General features: G+C 41.2%; 1 protein-coding gene across 1 annotated transcript in view; it reads right to left on the reverse strand.

Annotated features, from left to right (window-relative positions):
* grid2 (glutamate receptor, ionotropic, delta 2) overlaps positions 1-25485 on the reverse strand; it is a gene marked incomplete at both ends in the record, with an annotated part of 420090 nt that overhangs the window by 98354 nt on the left and 296251 nt on the right. The window lies entirely within an intron of this gene.

The raw sequence follows: 25485 nt of genomic DNA on the forward strand, positions 1-25485 counted from the left end.
TCATTTTCTCAACTCTACTGTGACATGCGCTGACCAGGAAACAAGGACACACAATAGAGCATGCTTGTTTGCACAGAGGCCACCACGGCACACACAGTCTAAGCACACAGGCACTCAAAATAAACAAGCCACACATGCAGGGAGATGGATACATGGGTTACTGAAGGACAAACAAGAGACAACACAGGGTCACCGGGTCTCTGTGCTGTCTCTTGTTTGTCCTTCAGAAAGGTGATATGAACACGAAGGTTGGCTTCTGAAAGACTGAATATTCACAAAAGACAAGAAGGGAAGGTGTTTTTAGTGAAAAGCCAAAACGCGGGTAAATAAAGCATGACTGGTGCAAATTGAAATGGAGTTAGCAGTGGGTGCTCTCCTATCAGCCCATTCAGTTGTTTACTTCCTGAAGTATTGACCCTTGTCTTTTAATAGTGTAGCTTATTTGTGGCAAAGCCCCGTGGACAAAGTAATGAAGAGTGAAATGTACAGTAAGTAAGTGAGCCGTAGCAAACCAAAGCCCGTTGTATTCCACCCTTTTAACAAGCTGTTCTGCTGTATAGCACTAAGCTGCCCAAACCCTAATATAAAGGCAGTGTGAATGTACACAAGTAAGATTGAGAGCTAATGGCCGGTACAAAATCAAAACAATGTGGATTTGTTTTATTCATCAGTGTTTCCTGCACTGCCTCTGGAAGACAATAACGACCTTCTGCTGTCATTTTACCCTTAAGCAAGGCACTTAATATTGATTCTTCCGTGTGAATAAAACAAGAGTTCCTACTAAAGACATCAGTTTGAGCTTCCATTGAAGTCCATCAGCCACAGTGTTCGAAGGTAATGCTTCACTTTTCGACTGTGAAAAGAAAACACAAAGAATAATAAAGGAGATTCTGCAACGGCCTGTAATGAAAAGTAGTCGGTGCTGCATTTCCCACGGTGTTTAAACGCAAGTCAATAAGATGAGGGGAAACGCATCAATCAAAATTGTAAAGCACTACAGTTATCACGGAGGCTATCAATCAGGGCCGGCTGGCTTTGTTTGCCGCTGTATAGCACACTCAGTCATTCGCAGACAGATGCAAACACACACAAACGCACACGCATAATGCATTAAAGATTAAATCTCATTTTACTCTCCCACTCTCACAATGGATTGACCATGATACATGGTGGATTTAGAATGGTGTGATTAAATGATGACTGAATGAGTCATTGACAGCCACTGAAATGTGTGTTCTTTAAATGCCCAATTTCTGGCGGTGAGTGAGATGAGTGATCATCCAAATTGCTCTTTGTAAACACCGATGGGACTGTATCAGGAGTGTCTTCTCGTTTTAACTCGTCCACCAGTCGCACACTCGTCCTCCTGAAGGCCAATCTGGGTACGTCCTCTTTTATTTTCAGACATTTTCTTTGACTGCTTTAATCAACCACCTTGTTCAATCCTCTTAAAAAATATTACTTTTATAACTCATTATACAAGCCCATCATAGCCTACTTTTTAGCCACTACTAGAAGTTCGTAAAAGCTTTAAATCCTTTAATGCCTTTGAATATATGTATCTGATATAGGTCCATTTCTACATAGGTAAGAGGGCTATGCTATGCTATTATATGTAATAATATATAATTATACTATGCTACATTATCTGAATGGCAAGATTTTCACTCTGTATTCATACTGTTTTGACTTTCAAATAGCAGGATAGTGTGAAAGCAGCGTTGCATGTGGGTGTGTGAGTAGGCATTTGTGTGTGTGCGTGCGTGTGTGTGTGTGTGTGTGTGTGGACGAGCACAAGTAAATCAGGACCTAAAATGGCAGCCTGGCTAGCAGAGTGGCCCACTGCCTATGCTTATCTCCACAGCTCCAGATAAGAGCTCATTTCCCCCCCGACAGTATGAAATAAATGTGCATTTATGTGCGTGTGTGTGTGCGTGCACGTTAAGTGAATGGCCCATTGTGCCTAGACCCTTACCATGAAGTCTGAGGCTTCAAAACTCTGCCATTAGCATCCCACAATGCTTTTCTTCCTATTTATCATGCCCTATCTCTGTTGTCCTTTCTCTGCTCCCCTCTGCTGCTCATTTACTGCTCTCTGGTCAGTTGTTCTTTTTGGACACAATTCACATTTTACTCCATGTTTCTGTGACTCTCAACATGTCTCTCATCTTAACACTATTTTCTCTGCTACAACATTTGCTTTTACCACATGAATCAGTCCCACATTCTCTAGTGTGCGTTCACCCAGAAAAAAAAACATTGTGTTACAATCAAACCTCTGTCTAATAATCAGATTCATATTAATGAGCAATGACAATCCATGATCACAGCACACTTCACCTGTTGCATTTACTAGTATTTACTTTAAACGTGTTACTAAGTGTTAAGTAATTAATAAGGGTTAATTGATTAATTTTATTCGCCACAATTGAGGTCAAAGTTGCTCTTACCTTCAACATTCAAACAGTAATGTGCCGCATAGTGATAGGAAGCAAAACACACACACACACACACACACACACACACACACACACACACACACACACACACACACACACACACACGAGGAATCAGTCATCTAGGGTAACACACATTTACACAACCAGGTAAAGGAGGGTAATATGGGATAACTGAAGCTAAACCAAAGAACCACTGACCAATGAGCTTTCTCGCCTCAAAACAAGTCAAACTTACCTACATTTTCAACAACCAGCTACACTTTATCTCCTGCAATGTTTCAGCATGCCACGCAAACTCAGTTACCTAAACCCTGAGCTTTGGCTGCTAGGTTGTACATTTAAATAATATAAGTGCCATCACAGACTGAAAGGACTTGGTAATTTCTATTGAAGTCAAAATTGAAAGCAACTCTCCCAAAGCTAGAATCCGATGAGCACCCAAGCATAGCGCTTGGGTGTTAAAATGTTTTAGCTATAATTTGTTTTGCTTCTTTTCTTGCAGTCCCTTTGCATTAGTATCAACACAACTAACGTGATGGCAATAAAGAGAAACACGATAGAACATGTAGCCTTTTGGGGTTCAGAGGGCTTTATGTGGTTCTCAGGGGGAACTGTAAGAACAAACAGATATTCAAGCAAACAATACAAATAAGATATAAATAAGTGTTGATTTATTCATAGCACTCTCACTAGCAGCATATGATGTCATCTTGCAGAAGGGATTTTGTTTATCACACAGCAAGGCATCATGTTTTTTCATCACGGCTTATCGTTAGTTCACATTTTTCATTGTCTCCTCTAGTCATTTGTTTTCATTAATTTTGGTTAGCAAACTTTGCAGCCGATTATAAGCCCCTCCCCCCCCTTCTCTCCTTAAGGGTTTGTACAAGAGGGATAATTTGTCCACCTGTGTTTTGTGGATATAACAGATTTTAATTACTGTTCAGAATTCACCAAAAATAGTCAATAACGCTACATGTTTTGGTGCATAAAAAAAAAAAAATATTGAGATTGCGATCTCAGGGTCAGTAAAGTTGACCCTAAAGTACTGTAACACTGAAACAGGGGGGCATATTTTCACCTTCCCACCTCCGCTGTCGCCACCTAACATGTATACTGTACACACACGCACACACACACACACACACACACACACCCCTACAGACTTACACCCACAGACATCGGGCACTTCAAGGGATGTGTAGCCACGCACATTTAAAAGTAAATGGAACATCGACCGGTGCTGTGTCGGGGCCCAGACGAGTCATTTACTGTTACAACAAAGCCTTTCGCTCGACACAACTCAGCCACCCGCACACATACACACACTTAGATGGACGCAAGCCACACACAAATGGACACACAGTCAAACAAAAAATATCCTCCGGCCTAAATGGCATCCCGAAATCACGAGGCTTCGTACGTCTCTCACTTTCTCTCAACACACCAGAGCCGAGTGTGCGACAAACTGTGACTTTTGTTCTGATTGTGACATACGTGACTCATAGCTATTCAAAACACAATCGGTAGCAGGTGACATTTAGAAGCCGACAGCACTGAGAGATTAGCAGCTGTGACAAAATCAGTGCGCACAGGAAGTTGTAAAAAAGTCAAACTATCAGAAAAATATGAATAAATGTCAAACATTCTGTCCTACAATGCCTCAAATTGCTGCTGGTACACAAAAGAAGCAACTCCGCATGAAATTGGATGCTGTCAATTGCTGTATTAGCCGCCGTACTTCCTCTCAACCTACATCATCGGCTCCACTAGTGGAGGGAGAGATTTGATTATGGGCTTTCTAATGCAGCGCAATATTGAATAGTTAGTGCAGACTTATACTCTTATCTCCTGTTAGTTGTATCTGCTTACCCTTCACCAACAGCTAGAAAAATACAATATGATTCTTTTCATTTTTTTTTCATCCCTCCATTCATCTGTTTTCTTTGAGCTAACCTTGTTTCATCTGCCAGACACTGGTGTGCCGCTTGCAGCCTCTGTAGCTCTGTAAAGCTCCTTCTGTGGTCTCGGCAAAACACTAGTGTGTCTGCCGTTGCATTAAAGAGACAGTAGGCAGGCTCAAACACAGACAAGCTGCTGAGCAGTTCCACTACCCCGTCTCCCGCTCTTCCTCCCCTGCTGATGAGCAACATGTGTGTCGGTGCAGTCTCCAAACAGCTTGCACACCAAGCCTTCCTTCTGTCCTCTCCCCTCTCTTCCTTTGCTTCAACCCCTCTTCCAATTCTTTTCAGCCCATACAACATGTATTTTCTCTCTCTCTCTGTCTCTCTCTCAAATTCAAAGAGCTTTATTGGCATGAATTAAAAAAAAAAAGACAATATTGCCAAAACATTACAATAGCAACATTACAGTAAATAAGTTAAAAGAAAAGAAAACAGTTGTGTTTCTTTGACACAATAAAAGTATTAATGATTGTGTGTCTGCATATGTGCATGTGTGTGTGTGTGTGTGTTGGTCATTCACTGTCCCTCAGGATATATCGCAACATGTCCCGTGTTACCTTCTCCCAGCAGGATTCTTAATTTGTAGCTGTTGTCCAGTTTTCTGAAACCATAGACTTTGGAGCTGATCTGGTCTGATCTGGTCTTATTCGGTATATTTATAGCATTTTAGGAGGAAGTGCATCTCCGTCTCGACCCCATCTGTCGAACAGTGGCCACATATTCTATTTTCTTTTGGTAGCCAAGGTTTTTTTTGTCTACCTTTCTGGATGGCCAGGTGGTGGTCACTGAGCCTATACTTGGTCAGGATCTGCCTCTGCTCTCTCTCTCTCTCTCTCTCTCTCTCTCTCTCTCTCTCTCTCTCTCTCTCTCTCTCTCTTTCTCTCTCTCTCTCTCTCTCTCTCTCATATCTAACAGAGAGGGGACAGCTTTTGCCGTAAGCAGTCCACACTGCACAAGTATCACCACCACCACCGGCTGGCCGATCTCCATCATATTCTCTATGTGCCCATCCGCCTGGTTCCCGCCGTGAAAGTATAGTTTCCTTTCCAAGCATATATGCTTCATATTCTATTCTGCTGCCGTAACGTGTGTCCACGCAGGTCTCTCTCTATCTCATATATTCCTGTCTCGAATAATTGCACAAACTCTATTCTCTTAATTCCTACCCATTTGACTCGCTTGTTTTATGTGATAGTTTTAGTTCTAAATAGTTGGTATGATGAAATTAGAAAAAAAAGATATAAAGGTATGCCCTATTACAATCATTATGTCTTTGATAATGAGACTACCTGGAAAGCAATTATATTTGAAAAAAAAACCCTCAGCAAAGTTCTGCCCAGCTGCCTAATAGAATTGGTTTTCAGGAAAACAATTACAAGAGCAAGAAATTACTGATAAACTGTATACGATGCAAGCTAATAATGTCAAAGGAAACAGGGTCCATTAAAAGAAAACACATTTTTTCAATGCACAGGCAAATAAAATTGACTTTGTAATAGTAAAAAAACATTTAAATCTCCACAGAAAAGCAGCCGATGGAGGCCTACGGCCTTTGTCTGTCTGTCTCTCTCTCTTACACAAATACACACACCTGCGTTTAACATACAATTCCAAAACAGAAAAACTCCATTATTAATAGAAGAATAAATGTGTAACTATAGCTTTTGAATATATGTTATTGGAATTATGTCTGGAAGGTTGGTCATCAGAAAATCCTTTTGGGTAGCATTACTGTCATAAAATCATTCAACTGCCTTTGGAGGAGCTCCATAAGGAGTGGACTTCAAATGGAATCATGGATGACACTTCGCTCTCATAGGGCCTGTCTGAAGAGTGATGCTCATATTCTCCACTTCTGATTGGACTGGCCTGCATGAAATTGATTATGTGCCTGATTTGTTCTGTGTATAGTATGAAAGTCTTTTGTGGCTTGACATGTTTGAACTATCAAAAGCCTCCAAAAGTGCTCCAAGAATGTTTGGAGATTACATTTGCACATTGCAATTAAAAACTTTGGTTAAACTAATTGTCAGTTGATGAAGACAAACAAAAGACCCTTTCATGTCTTTTCTTTTGACTAACCAGCATTTACCTTTAATTCAGTTCTGACAGCTCACATAGAATGTATTGGACGTTCTGAAGTAGTATGGCGGTTACCATTCAGCCAGCCAGCACATTATGTATATTGTTTGCTATGTCATATGCTATGTCATATATGTGAGATATAAGGGACCTTTTAACACCAAATTCTAATCAGTTCTTGTGTGCAAGTGGACGTTTGTGCCCCATTTGAGGGCATTTGCTCAAGGCGTTCCCAAGATATCGCCTTCACAGGAATGAACCGGACGGACGAACAGATGGAAAACCCCAAAACATAATGCCTGCGGTTAGGTCCGTCGCCAGAGTGGAGCGTGAAGAGAAATATCCTCCCGGCATTGCGAACTGTTGGTTGTGAAAGGGTCGGGGGCATCCACATGACTTTAAGTCAGCGTCTGGATTTGGAGCTGCTGTCTCGTGCTACGTTCAAGATTTAAATGGAGCCCGTTGTGAATATGCCGTATTTCTCTTTTGCACGGCGATAGTGAGCATGTGGGAGCGGGAGGGGGGGGGGGGGGGGGGGGGGGGGGGGTGAGAACAGAGTGAGAGCCTGCATGTATTGATGGTAGATGTTCTGTTCTGGACCTAAAGTAATAAACTGTACATTCTGCCAGATCACTCATATACTATCATTCTCCCTCCCTGTCACACACGCACAAACAGCAGTCTATACAAACCGATCATTACGATAGCGACAACGACAAGCTGTGTTCTGATTTCCCAGATGAGCTGCAAGCTGTTTTATTGCTTGCTTGAATTGTTGAGGGGATGTGTGTCTGTGTGTGCATGTTCGGGCGGGTTAGATGGTGTTTTTGGTGTACGTAGCCACAATTCCAATATTTTAATGTGCTTTTAAACAGCAAAATTAAGCAAATAAGCAAATACGTAAATGATGAAACTGCATTATCATTTAATGGATTGTCTGTCTTTTTTTAATTGGTTGTGTTTAATCAAGTATGGCCTTCATTACAAACATAAATCATTAACCCAATGACGTTCAAAGAACATCTCTTTCAAATCAATTATCCTCTGCGTTTGGCAAATCATAGTGCATTCGGTTGTGTCCAAAGCTGTGTAAAAGAAATGCATGACAAAGTAATTATAAGGTGTGAACATAATGTGTTTGTCTGTCTCTCGACGCGTTTATCCTTTTGGCCTCTCATGTTCTCTGTGATGGGAGATGAGAAAACGATGGGGAGAAAGAGGCAGGCAGGTACCAAAGGAGTTGAAAAAGTGGTTGGGTTGGAGAAGCAAAGACTTGGAGAAAAAGACAAGGATGAAGTCATTTAAAAAAAAAAAAAAAGAGTTCTCTGTCACTGCTTTCCCTCTCCCCATAGGAAAATGAGGGAAGAAATGTCAGACAGCACAGTGTAATGATGAGGAGACAGACGGAAGACTGCTGAAAGGTTGAGGATCCAGTGGGAAATACAAGTTCGACCTGACAGAGGTTACCTGCAAAGTTCTTCCATAATGTTAACGGAAAGAAAAGTTCTCAACTTTATTTGCCTGTTGTCGCTTTCACTTCCTGTTGCTTCTCGTCTTCCTTCCACTTCCATTCTCTCCTCTGCCTGTCAGCCTGGTGTTTGGTACGAATGCAAGCAGGAAAGCGTATGTCTCTATTTAGTTCTTATATCGCTACCTTACTCCAGGAAGGGTCGTCTGTATACAATTTCAGAACCTGTGGCTGGGTAAGTGCTGTTTCTCTCGGGTTCCATCTGTTTAACAAGAATTCACACACGTATAGCTAGGGAAGCATGTAGGCGAAAATTGCATTTGGCTGAAAATGTATGCATACACACACACACACACACACACACACACACACACACACACACACACACACACACACACACACAGGCTGACATAAAGATGCATGTGCAGATGAATACGAACATCCAGGGACTATTAAGTGAAGTTAGGCGCAGCAGGATTCATCTCGTCATTAAACTCCACTGGGTTATAAATTATACATGCACATATGAAGTGAAATATCATAATGGACTGAAATGTAAAATGTGCCTCGGAATTGTGGTTTTACACCCTCATATAGGCCACATGTAACATGATTTTACTTTTTCCAGCAGACCGTTTTTAATGAAATGTGTCAGGGGATATCTGGAAAAAGTGATATTCAGACGACTAATCTACTGACGCGGACAGGCTTTCATTCAGCCTAGCACAGGTGATTTATATAGCATCTTCAGAAAAGTATGAGCATCTTAAACTTAGTGAATCACTATCTTAGGGAAGCAGAGGGCCATAATCCTGCCGAAAACCCTTTTGCAGGTTCGACATAAAGCTCACTTAAAAACCTTGAGGTAGATGGATTTCTGTTTTATAAGTCTGTCTGCACCAGGGCAGTTTTACTATTTAAATGTTTTCTTTTTCATTGCCAATACACCAGGGGATTGTATATTGGAAAGGGGATCCAAAAAAGCCTACCACAACAGGGAGAATAAATAAAAAATAATAATTAGAAGGTATTAAAACCTTCACTGCGGTTTCGGTTAAATATGAGTTTCCGAAATAAAACTATTGTCTGTTAACCAATATTGTGTGACTATGCTTCCAAGACACACACACACACACACACACACACACACACACACACACACACACACACACACACACACAGTATGCGTCTTTAAACTTCAAATTGCTGTGGATTTGTTGCTTACAATCTCAATACCAACACCTATCGATTTCTACATTTAACTCGACCCGTAATACTCGTTTGTCGTTGGGTTTCTCACTTGAGTCTTGCTGAGAGAGTAGACATTTACATTTCTTGCCTCAATGCAAGTCAATTCCGGCAACGTTAGCTGCACTGCAGGTGGTTAGCCAGCGTGTCAGTCAGTCTGACAGCTAGTCAGTTAATTCACTGGAAACTAAGTCAGCTAGCCAGTGAGCTGGTCACTCAATCGTCAGTAAGTGCTACTCAGTTGTTAAACACCTTGACATGTCTGGTAGACAGCTGACTGCAGGACGTCATGTACTGTACCACTGAAGAAATGGACACTGACGTCTTCAGTCTGGAGTGTGTGTGTGTGTGTCGCTCGCTCGTGTACACAGTTAGGTGCTGTTTGACACACACACACACACACACACACACACACACACACACACACACACACACTCACACACACACACACACACCTGCCACTATTCACTCTGATTCCTGCTGCTCACAGACGACCTGTGTCTGAGCCCGGTGTAAAAAGCAGCCATTTTGTTCAACACATCTTGACCTTGACACTTGTCAAGCCGGGGAAAAAACAACAGGCACGTACAAACCACACAAAGCAGAGAGCTGAAGGTTGCAACAAAGAAATTAAGGAGTAGCTGATGAGGAAAATGCAATAACAACCCTCACAGAAAGCATACACATACACGCACTGAGGGGGTTAAAAAACACAGGTTAAAACCCATAGCAGTTTCACATCATAAGGCAGCTGAGGTAAGATAAAGTTGAACTAATCTGGTATAAAGATACAAGATCAACCTTTTCACATCAAAACTTGAATTATATTCAGGGCACATAATGCTCTTCTCTTTGTTCTCGCCTATTAACTGCCTACGGCATTCCTGCCCAGAAAAAAACTAATATACATTTTTAGGTGCACTGCCCTGGGAAGGGTAACTTTTACCCACTCAGAATATCAAATGTTGAAGCAGTAACTGTTTGAAGAACACTTTCTCTGACACTGATGAAAGTTTTAAAGGTGGGGGGGGGGGGGGGGGGGATGTCTTTAAATGAAAATACCCTCAAGCACATTTTCAAGAGAATGGCACCACAGTGGAAAACAAACCAACTGAGCTATCTGTGCCCATTTATAATATCTAATCAGTATGAATAGTGTACACACACATTACATTGATATTGTAATGATGACACACATAAGACTACAATGGCAAAAGGTATAATTAAAATGCCCTCTATTTGCCCTTTTTCACCTGGTTAAGCCACCTTGTCCTCTAGAAATGACATTCATGTACTTCAAATTTGTTTTGGCAAAAAATGTTTGAAAGTGTCATTTTTACACTGAACAAAATGCTGTGTTTCTGTACCACGAGGAAGTGGTGAAGATAAGAAGCCCAGGACTTCAAAGACTGTTGTGCACATATGGAGTCCCAGGTTAGGTTGAGACAACTTTATTCAACAATGTGACTTCAATGACATTTTAATGTAGTAAATATACACTATCCTGCTTCAAGTCCTTTTTGACTTGAATATGTAAAGGGTAACTTTTTCAACCTCATGGGACGCTCACAGGCTGTATTGTATAGTCATATCGGGGCAACAGAGCACCATCATTTACATCCGCTAAAAGTGTGTAGTTCTTATTGTTATTAAGTGTCATTATGGAAAGAGTCTCACTCAACAGGCAGAGGAGGGTGATCCAGCTACCTCAAGGCCACACAGCTCGGGATACTGGTGGTGTTCCTGCAGTGTGCTGTGACCGGACGCAGACGAGGAAGAATGCTGTGAAATAGTGGGACATGTGGCCGCCCAATTTTCAGATTTCAGAACAATGTCACATTAAATTGACTCTGTGCAATTGTCCTATCAGCTCGTTTCACGGCTGCCATCTGCAGCATACTCCTTCAATACTGGAGCATTTTCAATTGTGTTTGTCCCAATCAATGTGTTGGACACAAAACATGGGGGAAATGGTCCAGGTTGCAAAATAACAACGTTACTCTTTTACCAAAGCCACAATCTTTTCTTCTTCTTTGAGTCCTGTGAGTGCCGAAACAGAACCTTTCATGGTATTCCAAGAGCGGACATTGTGGGGAAAATAAATACACATTTGTTTTTTAGAAGATGTTTTACGGATACTTTACAGAAAGACTTGGCTGACGTGTTAAAAACCGTAACACTCATATTTTCACGGATCTTTGGTTTAAATACATTGTCCAAGGGCAGGTTATCTTTACAGGTGTCCTTCGCAACCTGCATTGAGTGGAGGGGGACCAGCAAGCAACACAGTGAAGTACAGGGAGGCCGGCTGAGGTACATGGCAGCAATAATCAGGAGAGAAGTTAGGTACACACACACACACACACACACACACACACACACACACACACACACACACACACACACACACACACACACACACACACAAGGAGAGAGTCGCTAATCCTCTAGCGAGTTAGCTGTGGTGGCAACATGCTGCACATAGAGGGACTTGACTTGAGATGGAGCAGAACGGTGTTGTGTTTGTGCACAGTCAGCGGGTGTGTGTGAGCTGATTGTGTACCCGGTATATGTACATCTACCGCAACGTGCACATACGTTTATTTTCTTAAAAGTTAATGTGTGTCCGTGGCTACGTAAATATATTGATGTGTGTGTGGCATGTGGGTGGGTGTGTGTTCACACACTTGTGTATTTGTGATCCTCAGAGGCATGCAGTGCTAGGCAGACTCTGGTTGCTGTAATCCCAGGTTTACACGCTGTAATGCTGCTGAAAGCCTGCAGGCCTAGCTGGCAGAGAGGAAGAGCGGAGGAGAGAGAGAAGAAGGGACATTATAGAGGAGATGGGAAAGAGTAGCGAGAGGTAGGGCAGTGATTAGAGACACAAAATACACTGATAAATGAAGGGGGGGAGTCTAGATGGAGAAAGAGAGGGGCGTAGAAACAAATATAATGAGATGGATACATGCTGCAAGGTGTATGACAATAAAAAGAGTAAGTTTGGAGGTTTTGGAAAATACTATTCATATCCATACTGTTAATAAGCCTTGTTTTTGAAGGGCAATGAACATGACAAAGAGGAGGGGGAGGGGAAATAAAGAGAAAAGGCAATCAACGTATCTTTCATGATCAAATGTCAAAATAAGTTGTTTAGGTCAAGTTTGAACCAAGTTAAATCAAGTCTCAAACACTGCAATACTGCTTTGTTCGTTGCTGTTCTGTTTGTTGTTGGCATGCTGAAACATTGCAGCAGATAAAGTGTAGCTGGTTGTTGAAAATGTAGGTAAGTTTGACTTGTTTTGAGGCGAGAAAGCTCATTGGTCAGTAGTTCTTTGGTTTAGCTTCAGTTATCCCATATATCCCTCCTATACCTGGTTGTGTAAATGTGTGTTACCCTAGATGACTGATTCCTCATCGTGTGTGTGTGTGTGTGTGTGTGTGTGTGTGTGTGTGTGTGTGTGTGTGTGTGCGCATTTCAAGAGAAGATAGGTTGCAAGAGCTACTTAGTGAGTTTACCTGCCCAAACGTTTCTGCCCTCACTCCATCTGGCAAAGTGTCTGAACTGAAGAACTATATTTCTTTCTTTACTCTTAGCTGGAAACCTCTGTTCTTCCAGAACCCGACTAGATGACTATTTAGTTTGTTTTTGTGTTTTAATATAGCCAGATTGACAATATTAATATCATTACATTCACATATTTTTTCCAAAGTAACTTAATGTTCCACCTTAAACAGGAACATGACTTATATATTTTTATAATATTCATTAAAAGCATTGTTAACGTTTTGTAAATTAAAGGGTATAGATAAATAAAATATAAGGCTCAACAGAAGAAGAAAAAAGGAAGCGCTATCAGACCAGCAATGGTGTTGATGTGGTCTGAGAATTGAGAGACAGTCAGACAGGGTCACACCTTAATATAATTCAGTGTGTTTTGGTCCAGAAAGGGACCTATTGTGAAGCCAGAGGAGGCCGAATGAGATGGCAGGAAAGGAGATGAGAGGAGAGGACGGGCTGACACAAGGTGGAAGAAGAGGATGAAGGAGAGGAAGATGGATGGAGTATCAAACCAATGCAAATCTGTTCCCCCTACTGTAATCACTTTAGTGTGTGTAACACACACCCACACGCACACACACACACACACACACACACACACACACACACACACACACACACACACACACACACACACACACACACGATATTTTGAATAATGAGTTATACCCTCCAGTGGAACAGTCTACATTCTAAGGTGCAAGGTTTTTTGTTTTTTTTCAAGGACAAGGTTTTGCAGCAGCTGGAACAACAACACATTTTGATTAGTAGATAGCCTGTATTCAGCTCAGTTTAATTTATTTATCATTTTAAAGGGTCATGTGGACCACATGGTATCACAGATACACTGGGCAGAAGGTAAGGAAAACCACCCAGTTATATGCAGCCAGTGCTTTGAGTCGAACATACATATACCCTTCTACATCCCCTTGTGTGAAGGGCATTTTGCACCTTTAATGAGAAGTGGATGCTCGGTGTGGGGTGATGGTGCCCTGTCCTATATATTGGACCATATGTTGAAGAAAGCGTTGGTTCTTTTCTGAGAGAACTGCTGCCTGGGAAACTCTTATTATGGTAAGCGTATGTGTGATGAAAAAAACGTCATACTAAACTTGAGGTCTTAGTAATTACAAGGGGAATAATTGGCTGGTGTTCTTAATAGCTTTGGGACAATATTTACTGATCATTCAGTGGAAGAGGGGAGAGGCCATGATTAGCCTCTAGAGGCGGGGATGCACCTAAGAACTGATGCCAGGCGGCTACTCTTTGTTCCTCTTCTCTTCAGTGTACTCAAGTGTCTCTTACTTCATGTCTCCACTGGAGTGGGCAATGAGTCATTTGACTTCATCATGCAATCATGGGAATGAGCAAATACAAATACTGTTTGTAAGCTGTTTATAGTTCTATACAGTATTTATATACAGCACTTTAAAAACCACAGCACAGTAGACATTTTCTGCAGTCTAAACATGAAGTCAAGACTTTTCAATCGAGGAAATGGTGCTATAGCTAAAGCAGCTGAGACCAGGTTTCACTGGGGAATGTGTGACACAAAGCACAGTCAGACGGTGGTGCTCATTTTAGACAGAGAGGATTATGTGGCTGTCTGGTAATATAATGGAGTAAAGGACAGGATTTTGAAACCAGGACTGTGTGAGTCTGTGATGGGTGCCATCAATTCACACCGCTCCTTCATCAGTTCCATCATTGCAGCAGCCTCTGCCTGTGCCATTGGGAATATTTGTCAAAGAGTCAGCACAGATTCAGCATGAAGAAAATGTGGAAAGTTATGGGGACTTTGCCAATTTAATGGTGACGAAAGGTAAGAACGGTAACCCAGACACCTATCCAGCTTGACACACTGTTTCCTTGCGCTGCTCAATTTCTCATCGGGCATTTTATATCGTCTCTTTTGCTGGTCCGTAGGACAATAGGCAGATTAAAAATAATACGGCAGCAATTCGTCAAATTCCAGCGACACCAGCATTGGAAACCTTCTTTTGTATTGCTTTACTTGAAATGTGTGGGCGAGAGTGGAGGTTGGATGGATTAAACAAACACAGGACTTTCACCCAGGTGAACACTGTTCATGTCCCGTGTGAAAACAAGTGAAAAAACCTTAGTTTTGGTCATTAACTTTTATGGAATAAAATAAATGATGGAACAAACATAGTTGTTTTAAGTAAGAAACTAATTTATTTTAACACAAACCAGAATCTTTCCTAACCAAGTATGTGTGCTGCCTAAACCAAACTATCTAGTTTTGTTGCAAGAGTAAACTGAAAATGTAACTAAAACCTACATTGGAAGTTTATTTTAAAAAGATACTGTATTCATGTAACAAGCGGAAACTGTTAATATCCTGTGAAAACGGTAGTTCATTTAGAAAATACACTATGCGTGTAACAAGTGCAATATGACAGGTCATAAATTGGTACTGTAGGGGTAGTAGGGGCTTCTGTTTGTTTGTTTTTGTTTGCTTTGTCTTGCCATTCTTCTTTTGTTCCGTTTGTCTCTGTCTCTTGTCCCCAATGTAAAGCATCTTTGTATACTTAGAGAAGCGCTATAACAGTTTAAATTATTATTATTTTCTAATTTATAGCTTGGGGTGGCTAACTGCGTGTAAAAATGGGGTTGAGTTGTCAATCTTAAACAACACTGTTTAATCGTTCTCCCTAACTCTCTACCTGTACATTGTTTATGTCGACATGCCTCTTGTCTATCATTGGTGTTCCTGTCCATCTCCTTTGTATTCCTTAGTTGGAGTCAGTTTAAATGTCCCCAGCTGGGCAGCAGAATGAGCTTTGGCCTTGCAGTGTCCTTTCTTGTCGAGAAGCACCACACTTTTTATGACTCACCATATCTTCTTTTTCCTTGCTAGAGCAATAGTATTAACACGTAATCTTCTGGCTAGCTTCTATGCCATATTTGTCCCTGCAGACGCTCACCTTTCTGTCCTCTACCCATTTTTATTATTCACTTCATTTAATCTCTTTATTGTGCTGTAATCCTTGGCCGATCTCTCTGCCCACTCCTCCCTCAGAGTTCCAGCTGAGGTCCTCTGGCCTCTTCTCTGCAGGCCAGTTGTCTGTTCCTGTTCACGAAGCCATGGTATGTTAAACACAAGGACACAACCTTGGTGTCAGATACCACTGCTGTCTCGCTCTCATTTCTTTTCCATTGATCCCTCCCTCATTCTCCGCTGCCACCTTAGTAGTGCTATGTTTACAACCAGGTCACAGGCCATTAGGCCCCTTAACTCTCCTTCACATCCGTGCTCCTTCAAGTCTATTCATCCATCAATCCATCCATCCATACATCCGCTCCGAAGCAAAGATTAACCAAAGGACCGACAACGCACCTCATTTCCCTATTCCTCCCCTCGCCTGTCCATCCATCACTCCCCCTGCGTGCTCATCCATCTCTATGATTTGACTTAAATAAAAACATTAGCTTGAGGGCTCAGACATGGCTGCTTCTTCATTTTCTCTCCTCAGTCCTTACATCCCTCCTGCTATCCACCCACCGTTTCAGACAGCACTCTGTGCTTTAATTTGATCCCTCTGAACCTTTATTATTCCATCCATCCAGACATGCCTTTTTTTTCACTCTCTACTATAACCCAAAGTAGTGTTGTATTATTAACATGTCATCCCATAGACAGCCTGAGCAGATTTCCTTTCCCTAACTGAATGTTTTCAGTGTTCATATAGTCTTTCTCCATAGGATTATATTAGTTATGAAAATCATGATTTCATAATTAGACATTTGTGTGAAATTGTCATAATCAAAGTAGGAATTATTGAGTTAAAGGCCAAAAAGGGGAGGTCACAATGACCTTTGATGACCGACAAAAAAATACTTCATCCTTGAGTCCAGGGGTACGTTTGTGCCACATTTGCAAATTTGAAATAAACATGGTCAGAGCCTGGTACAAGAAACACTTTTTATTGTTTTTTATTATTGTTTATTTATATTACTTGATTTTTTATCTTTTATTCACTTGTGAGCAATGCTGCTGTAATCCTGTAATGTCCCCACTGCGGCACTAATAAAGGATTATCTTATATTATCTTATCTTTACTGTTCATGACAACTGCATGGGGGGGGGGGGGGGGGGGGGGGGGGGGGGGCGCTTATATAAAAACATGTTATAATGAAAGCGCTAAGAACTAGTGGAAAAATAATAACAAACATACTAAATTGGAGTTGTGTGGCTCCGACCAGAACACACTTATATACACTAATATAGAGACTGTTAAAATACATACAGAGGCGTCTGATACTTCACTGCAGCACAGTGGCAGAGCGAATCAGCAGGGAAGGGGGTTGGTGAGGAGAGCTGGAACCAGAGATGTATAATGCTGACTTCCTCAGCACTCTTCTGTATGTGTTTTCCTTTCTTTTCAGGCACAGGGTTTGTACAGACAATGCCTACAGTACCCCAGAAATAGGTAGGAAGCCGAATGAAAACTTGTGTATGCGCACTGCTGTTCTTTCATCCTTTCTCTCATTCTTGCTTTCTTTCTCTCCGTGTGACTCGGGGAAGCCATTCCGGCACACTGACTACTGAAATCTTGGAATGATTATATACAGCAATATCTTATATATCCAGCTGTACAGTCGCTGCATTTTCTTAAAAATCAGCTTGTTTCTGCTCGGTTTCCTTAACGTCACCGCAAAAGAATCCGTCTTGACTGAGACAAGAGACAGGATTGACAGCGGAGCATCTGGGGAATAAAACTTCTCCTGGCTTGTCTCAACAAACAGAGAAGCAGACGAGTGGCTGCCGGGCGAGTGTTTGGTGTTACCCATACTGTTTACACAACGGGTGTTTTTGTTTGGCACCACAATGATTTTCCCAATGGGGTTTGTGTGACAGCAGGTAATAGTTAAAAAACGCTGTCTCCCACTCTTCTGCCTTTTCATATTCATCTGCTTCACTTATTTGCTCTCTCACTCTTGTCTCTGTGTCTCTGTGCTTTTTTGATGTCTATCTTCTCGCTCACATATACAGAGAGACACAGCACCAAAAAAATTCACATGCGCTGCCACACTTAAGCTGATCCAAGGACACCGGAGGCAGTTTGTCAGCTTCAATTAGTGTCCAGTGTCCACTGCCGCTGTGGTCACCCAGAATATAACTTGCTGGTCAGTGCATGTGTGTTCACTCATGATTGACACGACCTTCCAGCTAAAACAAATCTTCGACATCCATCAAGCCAGAGAGGAAGCCTGATTCAAACCATCGGATGGGTAAAAAGCTCTTATCACACAAAAAAAACTACTTAGTACTCCTGCCCGAGCCCCACTTCAGAGAAGGACAGCGTAAAAGATAGGAGTCAAAACGGAAGCCTGAAAGGAATACTTCAACATGTTGAGATATATGCTTTTTTGCTTGTCGAGGAGTCAATTGAGAAGATCAGTATCAATTGAATCGATGTGAGTTCAGTCAGGAGATTGCTCCATGACAAAGCAGGGCGAAAGAGTTCGTCTTAGTCGAAACAATACATGTCAGTGCTAATGCATCCAATTATCACCTGGTTTTTTACTGCATGGAAAGCAAGCAAATGAACACGACTAATGGGATGGTGCCTTCTTTCACTGTGCCAACCTGTTGGAAGCTAACTGCTTGCTGAAATAAATTGTTTTATTGTCTTTGTCTACATGTGTTAATACATAATTTGTTCAAAGCAACCTTTGATGGCACTAGACCTCTGTACCTCTGTAGTTTGTGCTAAACTAAGCTGCACACGTCTTGACATGTCATTTTAGTTATAAACAAAGAGAGATGTAATGTATATTTTCATCTAACTGTAAAGAGACAAACAAGTGCATTTAAAAGATATGATTCTTTACTATCATCTTTATTGTTATCATTATTGTTGACAAGGTCCCAACAAGTCAACACAGCATGTAACTCAGACACACACACACACACACACACACACACACACACACACACACACACACACACACACACACACACACACACACACACACACACAGTATTATATGAAAGAGAAGGAAAGAAGAAGAGGGGAAATAATCTGTGAAGCAGGACAAATCAATGATGTCCTCTCCTCCCTCCCTCCTTGCTCCTCAGCTATTAACTCCCGTTTCTTTCTCTCTCCCATCTTCCTTTCACCCATGCATCTTTTACTTCATCCTCCTACTTCCACTTCCTGCCCCCGCCATTCTTTCCGCAATATCCCACCTGGCCTAGAGGGGAGGGGGAGACTTGCTGCATAAAGATACAAGCAAATCTACCTAATAGGACGGAAAATTGGAGCGAAATAGGGATCTTTCCCCTTGGAGATATTTTTTCTGTCACTATCTTTCCGCCTTCGCTCTTTGCTTGTTTTCACCCAGATTTGAGTGCACTTTCCTTCTGATTTATTTATTTCACACTACTTCCTCTCCAACTTGCTAACTGTGTCTCATTTTTCTGACTCACATCACGATAATAATATTTGACTCATCTATACCTCCTCCCCTTTCTTTTCTCATCACCCTCTCCATCTCACCCTGCAGGAGTCTTTTTTTACATAATTGTAATAATCACATCCAGTGGTTTTGCCCATCATCTAACCTCCCTAAAATAGCGCTGGCTAACTTGCCCTTTAGAGCTGCATCCTCTCTACTTTGTTCCATAATTGCCTTGTTAGCAGCCATGGCTCATTTTGTGTTAACAGAAGTCTTGATCCTGCCTGAAAGCCTTTTTTATTTATGTTATAAAACGGTGTGCTTGCTTTGAAACACTGGTACAGTACAGGTACATTTTTATTGTTAATTGCGACGACAGTTTATGGACTTTTTCTTTTAACTATATGCTGACACTGCTTCGAACGCACTTTAACACTTTAACAGTCTCTAATTCGAGTTTAATTTTTAAACTTGTCAGAACAGATGTTTAGCCCCGCTAGCTTCATGGCTCTTAGGATGGCCGTGTTGGTTAGTCAGTCAATCCATCACTTTGGTTCTGACTGAAACACCTAAATAAGTCTGACATGGATTGATGTGCAACTTTGTACATGCATTCACGTTCACATGATGTATTCTAAGGACTCTGATGGTCCCCTGGTTTCAGGGTTTCAGTTAAACTTCTACAGAATGAACCCATGACATTTGGTACAGATTTGTCAAGTTCCCCTCAGGAAGAAATGCAATAACCTTTTACTCAACACTATCATGGAATAAACAGTTTTATTCTTCCAATAGTTTGGTTTATAAACAAATAACCTAACATACTAATACCTGTTCCACGAGCCTCAGCTGTATATTCTGTTCAATTCTAAACTAAAAACTCTCTCTTTGTGACACTAACCATATACAAATGAAAAGATTAAACAAGCAGCTGTACTGCAAATTCAATAGAGCTGGAACAGATTACATAAAATATTTCCCACCTTCTAGGAGCTCACACAAATGCACTACTATGCTTGCCATGAGAAGACAAGCAGAGCTTGATTCAGACTTTGCGTCCTAAATCACAGGTTAATACATGCGTCTGTGTCGAGTTTTTAGGAAACTAACAGCTTTGTGTGTCACTGTGGCTTCGCCTTATAAGAGAAACTCTGTCAACAATAATTAACTCAGTGGAACTCCATTGAAATGAGTAATGATCTCCCTGTATGCATGCAAATTAGCTTTATTGGAAGTAGAGGAAGGAATAGAGTTTCTCTATTACACAACAACGGTCATGCAGACTTGATGTTAATTGTCGCGCAAAGCCAAAAGGGTTAGCTTAGCATTTCCAAGCATGACATATATTTATGCAAATGTATGCTCGCGTCATTGCTCAGCTGCCATGAGGATGTGTGTTTGTGTCTGTGGGCACATTAAGTCGTTACATTGAGAAAAATGTCCTTCAATCGTTCAAAACACGTAATGGGAGAGATGTTTCTTGTATGATGGCAGGACTGCGAGTGGGGTTTCCAAGGTCCCATGACTCTCTGAAGTCACTTAGCGTAATTCACCACATCCATCAGATGAGACTGGAGATGATAATTGAAGGTGACCTCAATTTAAGAACACCGCCGTTTGCAGGTCATTGATTCGTATAAAGAGGGAGAATATTTCACTCTGTCTTCCAAAAAGATGGAGAATATGTGTGGAGGGGGAAACAAGAGCGTGAGCATGTGCGAGGGAGAAAGAGTGTAATGATTGTGACTCTATTATGACCTGTGCTGCCGGTTCTATCTCCTGTGCGGGATCTATGACGATTAGGTCTTCTATCCCCCTTCTAGCGGTCTTTCTCGCTCTTCTCTCCGTTTCACTTTGCGTTTATCCTCTTCACCTTTTCCCTAATCTTGCAAAGTATCAGTCTTTCCCCATTCACTCATCACCTCCCCCTCCTGCTTATCCAGAACCCTTTTTTATTGTTGCTGGTTCTAAAGTATAAATTGGATCAGCCATTTTTCCTCTCTGAAGGCATTTAAGATGTCGTAGATAGCTAACGAAGCAATTACACATGGCATACTTGTCGCCTCTATATAAGGGAGCAGTGGAGCCTGGTGTTCCCGTAGATGCACAGAGAGAGAGATATCTATATAGGCGTCCATGTACAGACCCTGAAGGTAATGGAGCAAAGAGCCAATTCTAACACTGTCACATTCCTAATTATGACAACCTGAGGTGTCTGCTATTATCATTATCACTAGAGAACTGTATGCATATGTGATCAATGTGTTGGGGGAAAATATCATGACAGGGAGGATTGAAAAAGGATAATTTCATAAAGCGGCAGGCAGCATAAGGGAGATAGGTAGAGTAGAGAAAGAGGGGAGGGGGTTGGGGAGAGAGAGAGAGAGAGCGGTCCACAGAAGAATTACTTAATTAAGGTAAGACAGGAAAAGAGGAAAAAATACCAGACTGTGTATCTGTCATGAGTGAGCCTCTCAGCAGGGATAAGAAAGAAGGCTGAAAGATGAGACAGAACAGTGAGGGAGGATTGGGAGGAAAGATCAGGTTAAGTGGTATTCTCAACAGAACGTAGAGTTAATACAGTAATTAAGGGAGTCTTCATATACCGTTAATGGTGTGATCAGGCAGACACACACTCACTTTATCTCTCAACACACCAGTGGTTGCACTGCAGTTGGGCTCATCGAGGCCTTTTGTCCATAATTCAGAATCTTCATTGTAAGCACGGACTGCCTCCCCTATGTAAAATACATGGGGGTTCACCCATTATCCGTATTTCTTTACAAGACACATCAGTGTCCTGAAAGCAGTTGGGTACAAGAAAAATACATTTGACTTTACATGGTATGAAAGTTAATGCACATGGTGGGGGCGCAGAGAGAGAGAGAGAGAGAGAGAGAGAGAGAGAGAGAGAGAGAGAGAGAGAGAGCGCTATACTTTATTCATAAAAAACAACCAATGTTTCTTTAATTTGGTTCAAGAGTTGGACAAGCTTCTTCTCGGTAGGTTCATTGTCAGTGTCCCCAACTATTAAGACGGACAATTATTACAGGGTAAAGGCTAAATAATAGAACAAATGTTGCATTGCAGAAGGTTTGCAAATGCTAAGGATAAAATATTTAGCAGATAAGCCCTCTAACATGTGACCATAGGGAATGTTAAATACATGATAACGTTAAAGCGTTGCAACACTTCAATTACTGGTTACATCCAAGAGAATTCCTACAAGACAATAAGTGACAAAGTTAATATGGTAGCTGCTAAACAATTACCCATTCTCTGTGAATGATTTTAATATAGCTGCACCCCAATCTATCAAATTGAGAAATGTTGGCTGTAAAAATGCTGAAAAAAACACTGCTCTGTGTCCAGTCTAGTTAGTGATGGCTGAAGTTACCCAGCCATTATTAACATTTCTAAAATGTCAGACTGAATTGAGAAAGGTAATTGGCTCTTTCTCACAGCTTCCCGGTCCAGTGGCTAAAAAACGTCACCACCACCCCAAGTTTCCAACCATTTTTTTAAATAACATTTAAGTTATTACTGCTGCTTATTGCTTATTAATGCTGATGTATGTCCAAGATGATGTCTGTGATACACCAGGCTTAAGGCTTAACAACACTGTTTGTATATATTCAGGATGCTGGCAGATGTGTACAGGTAACCCTGAGTGAGAATATTATATAATATATTTTGGCTTTTATCCGTTCTGACTGAGACGGAAAGCTGCTATGAGCAGAAAAAAATGGACACACCAAGGTCCATTTTTTTCTTCTCCAAAATAATAAACTAAATGCAAGTATTTCCAATTCAAGCTGACTATTTATGGTTAAAGCCACTTTAGTTTTCTCTCTCCTTTTTTTCCTCATATCAAATGATCGGGATGGAATGAAGAATTGGACGATATTATTTGAAGGCATTACAATACAAGCCACTCACCTTGACAGTGGTGATTCCTACAGTATAGTTAACCTGGGAGTTAAGTATTGTCACTCATGCCATCATTATACAAGGATAGACATTAACCTGGGGTGAGAGAGACCGGGTTGCTTTGCATAGTAATCACTTTACATCGAGACCTTTATTCACGTTCAGCCTCGCTCTGTCTCTTTAGATGAGAAGAAGAAATACATCTGATACATAGCAGTTCATGTGAAAACAGATAATGGAATGTTTAAACAGCATGATATATTTTTCCTTGCTATCCCGGGGTTTTAATTTCCTTTCAGTTTTTCCTTTCACATTTAAACACACACAGTGGGTGAGGCAGGTTTTTGCGTTGGATTTTTTTCTTGCAGGTGGCGTGGTGTGAGCCATTTCCACTAACCTTTCCTCCGGCCTCACATATATCTGCCATGCTTTGATTGCAGGTCAGAGGCTCTGTATCAACACCATTTTAGAAGGCTATATTATTCAGAAAGGCACGATTCAGCTACAAGACAAAGTTAATATGCAGGCGGTCTGAGAGGAATATTCGCCTCTGCTTCATCATTTGATTCCATGTATGAATTTAATTGAAACACAATGACAGACCAACAAATGTTCAGAGTATTAAAGGAGACTGTGGCAGGAATACTGTATAACAAGTGCTTTAATTCTCTCAGAAGTAATTATGCTTTGATTAGGGAATTGTGCCTAAATGTAATTATGCTGCGCTTTAAAGATTAATTTAGTCTGTGATGGCATGCTGCGTTATGTTGGTGTCTCACCACATTATCCAATATCACAGCTCACTATCTCAACCGTTATCTGTAAAGAGATCCCTCCGGTGTGGATGACAGACCCGGTTTGTGTGTGTGTGTGTGTGTATAATGTTTCTTTGTCAAATTGAATTTTATGGTTGTATTATGGAGCACCTTGCGAGTCTTGGTCTCATATGTTTACCTTACACTTTTCCCTTGTATAATCCGCTAACATTGAGTAGGCAGTATATATAAATATATTCAGAAGTATGCTTGTCCAAACATACCTTTAGTAGGAGGGTATCATGATGTGTGTTGTATGTTATGCCATTGTTTGAAGAATTTCTATGGGTGGTAATGATATCCTTGTTACGTGTTACCTTCTAATATTAAACTGACAGAGAGACAAACAGAAGAAAATAAAACCCAAAGTGTCAAATTGATCTTACGTCTAACTTTTCTCTCACTTTGTTATGCAGGTCTCTCTGCTCTCACAGATTTGTCGTAGCCTTCCACTTGCTGTCTTTGTCCATCTATCACTCTGTCTCACTCTCTCTGTGCCTATTGCTTTTTCTCTGAAAATGAATGTGAACATCTACTGCTCGATGGGGAGCTTCAATGATCAGTGGGTTCTGCTTTCCGTGTGTGTGTGTATGTGTGTGTGTGTGTGTGTGTGTGTGTGTGTGTGTGTGTGTGCCTGTGAGGGGAAGGGGTATCTTTCAGCAGGCCTGTTAAAAGGCATGTGCCATTACCACATATCACTTGAAAATGCGTCTAATTAATCCAATTAACTCTGGGTTTTATTGAGTGAGAGGTGAGCTTCTGGGCTGATGCTGCATCCAAAACATTAAAATGCAACCAGGAGCACTGTGTATTTGAAATATATTCACATGCAAAGACACTTTAAGTGCTCCTTTGTATTTGATACACCACTCAGACCTCCACATTAAGGGTAAAGGTGGCAACCATTTTGAGAAAACGACAAAATGTGCACCCAAAAATAAATACATTTTTAACATTTGTTGCATTAGTGATATCTGAATATTGCCGTTACACTCAGATCCAGACAATACTGCACGCGCCTATGTAGCAAATTATGCTTTTTGAGCCTTGCAGGAAAAGTTCAATTAACCTGTCAAGATCACAAATGAAGTGCAAATGGATTCAACTGACAAAGAACCAGATGCAACTGAACACGAAAAGAAAAAGGTGAAGTCTTAATGGGCAAAGCAACTCTTCATGATTGTCATACTTAAGCTAGACAAAAACCTGCACTGCAGAGCAAACACAAGCTACACCTCAAGTTTAGTAGTTCAAGGTAGCACATATAATACATAAGCACAAGGCCAGACACGCACTGGACAACCAGTGGGCAGCTCAACAACTTAATCTACTCAAAACATGAAAAAAATGGTTCAGTTTTGGCAACCAAAAGCCGATGCCATCCACTTTTAGGAGCCCTGCCACGATTATAAAAGGTTTAGAAAGCTCCGTTAGTAAACACAGAAAGGTAGCTGTACGCTGCTACACAGGGGTGACTGCCACAAGCAAAGAAATGGCTGAATAAATATGAGATGGAAATAATGTTGCGGGCAGG

The sequence above is a fragment of the Taurulus bubalis genome (genome assembly GCF_910589615.1).
Source record: "Taurulus bubalis genome assembly, chromosome: 8".
Lineage (NCBI taxonomy): Eukaryota > Metazoa > Chordata > Actinopteri > Perciformes > Cottidae > Taurulus > Taurulus bubalis.